The sequence below is a fragment of the Lactuca virosa genome, chromosome 6 (assembly GCF_052849685.1).
Source record: "Lactuca virosa cultivar CGN04683 chromosome 6, Lactuca_virosa_CGN04683_v6, whole genome shotgun sequence".
NCBI classification, from domain to species: Eukaryota; Viridiplantae; Streptophyta; class Magnoliopsida; order Asterales; family Asteraceae; genus Lactuca; species Lactuca virosa.
This window is the reverse complement of record NC_136431.1, coordinates 220990700-220997271: the sequence shown is the minus strand read 5'-3', so window position 1 is coordinate 220997271 and position 6572 is coordinate 220990700. Positions and strand designations below refer to the sequence as shown.

Genomic DNA, 6572 nt, shown 5'->3' with positions numbered 1-6572 from the left:
AAGGACATTAATACATGAATATGTGGGTAAGAGGTCCAAGATTAGTATAGCAACATTAGGAGTTGAAGGAAAAATGCTTACCAAAATATTCAAGAACAATCTTGGAAGAAGTCCTTGCTAGAGAGAAAGTGAGAGTTATTCTCGGTGAGTAAATGTGAAAGTGGAAGAAATGGTGAAAATGAAGAACAACTGGTGAATCGTGGGTTATAAGGAAGGAGTGAAGCAAGTGGATGGGAGGAGTTATGAGGGGGACAAGGAATGACCAATGAGGTTTTGAGATGTGACAAAATGGTGTCATGGAAAAGATGAAGACCCACTTGTTATAAAATATCTTAATGATCTTTAGATATTATTTTAAGTAAATGTGTGTTTTATATAATAAAGCTTCATGATGTGCTTAAAATATGATTTTAGAGGGTCTAAGATGTGAGAAATATGAGTTTGATGGAAATCCCGACATCAAAATCCCTTAAAACGAAGAAAAGTCCGAAATTGCCAAAATTCCGGAGTGGAGTCCGAAGTGGCGAGGGGTCCGGAGTCAGTCAGCTGGTCCGGAGTGGGCATCCTTCCGAGACTGCGAGGCTTCCGAGACCGCGAGATTGTCCGGTGCGAAATCTTTCAGAGTCTCCTGATCTTCCGAAGTGAGCCATTTCCGGAGTGCAACCTTCCGAAATGCGAAGGACTCCGATTTTGAGATGGTCCTAAGTCAGGATGGTTTTCGGAATAGCAAGAGAGGGTTCCGAAGTCAATCAGAAGTTCCGGAGTCAGAAGGTTCCGAGATCAGGAGGTTCCGAGGTGAGAAGTGTTCCAGGGTGAGAAGTGTTATTTTTTTATTATAAAGGGAGATTTGGGAGAGATTTGAGATATAGAGAGAGATTTGGGAGAGATTTGGGAGAGATTTGAGATAGAGAGAGTTTAAAGAGATATATATATATATATATATATATATATATATATATATATATATATATATAGTATTATAATTGATAGTCGTACAATAGAAAACCTTGCTTTTGCCTTGAAATATTAATGCTAGTTGTGTTGACTTGGTTGACTTTGTTTGACTTTGCTTGACCAAAATTGACGGTTGTCACATGATCTTATATAGGGACCTTTTTGGTCAATGGTTTGTCTTCTCATGTTCCGTTTGATTCAGGGGATACCCGATCTTTTGTATCCCTTGTGCTCATCAAGAAGTTGACGCTCCAGGTACCTTGGATTTTCCCTTGGAGGTGGAGATTGCGGATGACCGTATCGTGAGTGCTTCGAGGGTTTTCCGTGGGTGTGTCCTGAACATGTTTAGAGAGAGGTTCTCTACTGATTTGGTGTCGATCCCGTTGTGAGGATCGAAGGTTATTGTGGGGATGGATTGGTTGGGCCCCAATGGGGCTGTGATTGATTGCGAGCAACATCTGGTGAGAGTTTCAACCCCAAAGTGGGGGAGAACTGGTTATTTCTGGCAAGATGCTTTGTGTGGGCTAACTCTTCGTTCAGTTGCGAGGGCTAGGAGGTACCTACAGTAGGTTTGTTTTGGGTTCTTAGCTTGTGTTTCTGACACAAGGGTTGAGGCCACGACGGAGTTGAGCAAGGTAACCATTGTGACGGATTTTCTTGATGTTTTACCCGAGGATTTGCCCGGAGTGCCTCTCGAGAGGCAGTTCGAGTTTCGAATTGATTTGATGCTTAGCACGGCTCCGATAGCCAAGGCGTTGTATCGTCTGGCACCACCCGAGATGCAGGAGTTGTCTACGTAGATGCAGGAGCTGCTAGACAAAGGTTTTATTTGTCCGAGTAGTTCTCCGTGGGGAGCACCGATTCTTTTTGTGAAGAAGAATGATGGTTCACAAAGGATGTACATTGATTATCGGGAGTTGAACCCACAAACAGCCGCACATTGATACTTGGCCCCCCCTGGGTGAGAACGTATAAGAAAAGCAATCTGTATCTCCGACCATGACACTAGCTAGGGTGACAACTGATAGCCCTAAGGATCCATATCCATGACCACAAATAGTCTTACACTAATACGAGGGTGCCCCCTGGTTAAGAACATATATAAGAAAAGTGAGTCATGTCTCGAACCATGACACTAGCTACCATAACGGCCGATACCCCGAATGATCCACACACATGACCTACAAACAGCCGCACACTGATACCAAAGGTCCCCTAGGTGAGAACTGATAATAAAAGTGAGTCGTGTCTTGGACCATGACACTAGCTAGACTGACAATCGATACCCCCAAAAAATTCACATCCATGACCCACAAACAGTCGCATACTAATACGAGGGTGCCCTTAGCTGAGAACATTTATAAGAAAAGCAACTTGTGTCTCCGACCATGGCACTATATTAATTAGAAATGAGCTTATGAAGAGTTGACTTGATACATTTATGATATTTCCCATAAATCTTTTCAATATTGGCACATTTAGTCTCTATGATTTTATAATTTACAAAAATGCCCATGTAAGGTTTTTTTTTTTCACAGAAATCTTCCTTATGCTTAAGATTTTTGTATGTTGTAACTTTACTAGTATTTTAATTTCTTGCCTAATTTATTATTAACTAGAGGGAATGCCCTCGCTTCGCTACGGGTCGGGAAAAATTGCAAAACATGTTGATTTAGCATCCTGTTATGCTAAACGCTAATCAAAATGAGCAAATTGAAAGTAGATTGGTATTTAGGGCATCATTGTAATTGACTGTTAAGTCACTTAGGGCCAAACCTTGAAACCATGAAACACATATGTTATTCTTCTGCCCATCTCCAAATTAATATAAGCAAAAGAAAAACAACTAAATGTATGTCAATCTATCATTGTAACCTGCAAAAAAACAACAAATTTCACATAAAACTCAACTGAATCATCAAATATAAATGTTTGTTATTGTACAAATAAAGGGGAGATACATTCAAAATAAATTGACCAACACGGGAGCTAATTTGCATCATGCATAATTATAACAAAAAAGGCATTTCATTTTTTTGTTATATATTTTTGGCTATGTTTTTTATCAAACCCTCAACTTTGTCTCTTTTTCCCCCGAAAAATAACCTCAAACTTCTAACTGTTTCCAAATAAACATTCAACTTTTTCTTTCCTCGAAAAAACCCTCACATTTGTCAATTTTTTTTTTTGGAACAAACAACTAAGAGGGCCAGATCCGAAAAAAGGAAAAAATATAACGTCTTTTCCAGGAAAAAATAAGTGTGAGGTTTATTCCGGAAAAAACACGAAATATAATGTGTTTTATAAGATTAATCCATTATATAAAGTGCATTGCTATTAAATGTACCTAAGAGATGATTTCAATGACAGTCATTTGCCCGTAAACTGTTAATGCATTGAAGCACAAATCAAACATGTCACCACCAACAGATTCATAAAAATATCATCATCTTTTCCAAATTCCTTCTTAAGAACCTGAGTATTTTATGGATAAATAAAAATTCTTTATTGTGTGTATATTTAATAAGAAAAAAGCTTTTTGAAAAGATTTTGTGAAAGGAAGCATTAAATATAAATAAAGATACATTTTTAATTGATTCTTCTTTGAACTAATTGACTCGGTCAAATCCCAAGTTCCTTAGAACACCAATATGAATTACCTTAACTACAAATTGCCCGGTCCCTCCTGCAGCGGCTGTGACAAGAACTGTCTTTCCAGACTCCATTTAGATTAATTAAAATTTAGAACAACATTAAATAAAATGATTTCTTATTTTCATTAAAAATAATATTTTGGTAATTAAAATGAACCTTTTCTACAGGAATTGAAGCTGTAAGTCCAGAACTTCAGGGTCTGGTCTTGCAACCAGGAAGAATGTGTTTTGAAGGTACCTAAATAAAATATAAATAAGTCAATAAATGGTCATTATAAATTAAAAAAATAAAGTTATAAATATTTGAAGATAAAAAAAATAAATGTAAGTTTAGTGGGGAATTAATTATTAAAAAAAAAAGTATTGTGTAAATAATGTCTTACATTATCAGCATGTTTTTGTATTTCTTGGAGAAATTGTAGTGTGTTGTGTTTATTGGAGATGCAACAATTCCTATATTTAAGTTGGCAAAAAGACGTTAATATTCTCATTTTCATTATACAAAATAGATCTACAAAGTCTATCCAAGCATGTGTAAGTTGTAACATTTTTTTCTTGGAATAAAGTGCTAAATGGGTAAATGATATCCATAGTAATTCTTGTTTAATCACAAATTTTTTCTTTTAGATTGAATTGATAACTTGAATATGAAAAAAATGACCAATTTTCCCTTCTATTGGGAATTGAAGTTTGAATTGTAATTGGTTGTTTAATTGAGAGTTGTTATAAATTGACATTTTAAATGACCACAATAAATAAAAAAGTAATATGATTAATACATAAGAAAATTTGAAATTTTAACTGTGGTGGTTTTAATTACCTTACAAACAGCAAACAGGTCAGAAATTGTCGCATTTTTTTTTTTATCAAAATGAACAATATTTTGGAATGAAAATATTCCATCTCAAAAGCTGCATCCATGGCTATTATGAGCTTTTTACGACGATCAAGTGAACTTAAATGAAATATATATATATATATATATATATATATATATATATATATATATATATATATATATATATATATATATATATATATATATATTCAAAACACTTAACACAAAAAGTGTAACCATAGATTTCATGAGCAATAAAAGTGATTTTTTTACCTATATTCTTTTATTAGGAAATTTGTAGCCTTGTAGGTGATCCATTTGCCATAAATTCAGTAACAATAGTTAAGTTTCACCAGCTCCATAATAAAATATAATGAATCAACTATTGAAAGTAACAAAAAAACCAACAAAAGACATCACATTGAATTGTCAACATATCTGTAAACAGGGTAATACATGTACAGCAACATCAACATCCGAAATTGCAGCATTTCTTCACATTGAAGTAGCACGATTTTCTTCAGAAAGCTCTATACAAGAAGCTCTCATCTAAAATTGAAAAAAGACACAAAAACAAACAAAGAAGATGGTATTATAATGGAAACTGGGAAGGGGTGTATTGTTATTTGTTACCTCAAATGCATGATACCATTTCACCCCTATATCTGCCAACCAACATGCTATTAAGGTTCTTGGGTTTGAGATTCCGAATTTAGCTTTCAACCGGTTAGTAGAACACCAAAACCCCTACCCTTTCACTTAAAACAAAATTAATTAGAAATACTTTATGGGTACTTGTAACCTATAAGTTGTAACTAACCTCTAATTGTCTAGTATTGACATGCAGATATATTTCTGGTTACCTCAACCATGGAAAGGTGCAATCAAGTATTCCCCTATGAGTCATTTTAAAAAGATTATGAACCTTGTTAATGTTAGTGTTGGCACATGTTCAAAAATTCATTAATATAAAAAAATATTATGTTCAACACATGAAATGAAGTATATATAGATGATGAAATTCTCAGAGGCATTTTATCAAACACATTAAAGACACAGTTAGATAAGTGTATATATGGAAAAGAAGGGAACATAAGCTATTAAAAAAAATAAAAGTGTAGGGATCAGAAATATGAAATTGAAATATGTACATAGATGTGTGGGTTTAGTTCGATTTCCTCCATGTACATAAGCTTTTGACAACGAAACCTTCAAATAACTTCAAATTAAGTTAAAAACTTTCAATCTAAATCTAAATACTAACGAAACTATTGAAATTCAGAATCAAGAAAAACCAAAACGAAAACATGATGCAGTGAGGTCAGTGTCATTTACCGGTCAATCCTTCGTGAATTTCGGCATATCTGTACAGCGAGAAGGCAACCAAATACTTCGACGGCTTCCAAAGACCTTTCCCAAGTCGGCATATTTGTAAAGGTTTATACACATCATCGAATTTCCAGCTGAAACAATTTTATAGATCTTCATCGTCTTATCCCAAAGAGCTGAAACAATTGTTAATGTCCTAGGGCAAGGGCAAAATCAAAATCAGACTGAAAAATGGAAAATCGGTACCTTCTCTTCACTGAAGAGAAACTGTAAAGGACGACTGATTGTGGAAACCACCATCGACTTCTTCTCTGATTATTACCGGATGTTGATGCGTGGTGTCCGACCGAGGTGGAATCAGATCATGTGAAGTGGTTGAAGACAGACGGTGGAAGAGGAAGGTACATGACATTTGTTTGGGAGGAGCGTATGGAGGGATGGAAGGAACTCGAAGAAGGGTTATCTGATTGTAAGCAAACGATCTATGAAATCGGTGGTAGTGGATAACAAAGCGTAATGTCAATTCTTTGATTCACCTTCATGTCTAGCAACAAAACCTGTTGGTTTACAAAGTAGTTATTAGTTCATAACTATAAGGGCATATATGTAATTTTGATTAGAAAGGTGTTTCAGTCGTTATTTGTATTGTATGTATATAAGCTTTGTAGAAAGAGATCTTCTTAATCAATGAGAAACTCATTTCTTCAATCTTCTCTTCCATTTTCAATCATTCTATTACAATCTAACATGGTATCAGACGTGTAATCGATTCTGTTCATCCTTTTTTCATCAATTTC

At 35.0% G+C, this 6572-nt stretch overlaps 1 long non-coding RNA gene across 14 annotated transcripts; it reads right to left on the bottom strand.

Annotated features, from left to right (window-relative positions):
- Nucleotides 1-2659: 2659 nt before the first annotated feature.
- Nucleotides 2660-6333, bottom strand: LOC145120217 (uncharacterized). Of its 14 annotated transcripts, none has more exons than XR_013714158.1 (7): nucleotides 5080-6333; nucleotides 4720-4995; nucleotides 3992-4061; nucleotides 3766-3846; nucleotides 3615-3674; nucleotides 3302-3429; nucleotides 2660-2829 (listed from the first exon to the last, which is right to left on the bottom strand). It is a non-coding gene; the product is annotated as an uncharacterized LOC145120217 (long non-coding RNA). The 14 variants fall into 14 exon arrangements; XR_013714159.1 differs by having other exon boundaries at nucleotides 4903-4995; XR_013714153.1 differs by having other exon boundaries at nucleotides 4720-5342; nucleotides 5782-6333.
- Between the last annotated feature and the right edge of the window lie 239 nt (nucleotides 6334-6572).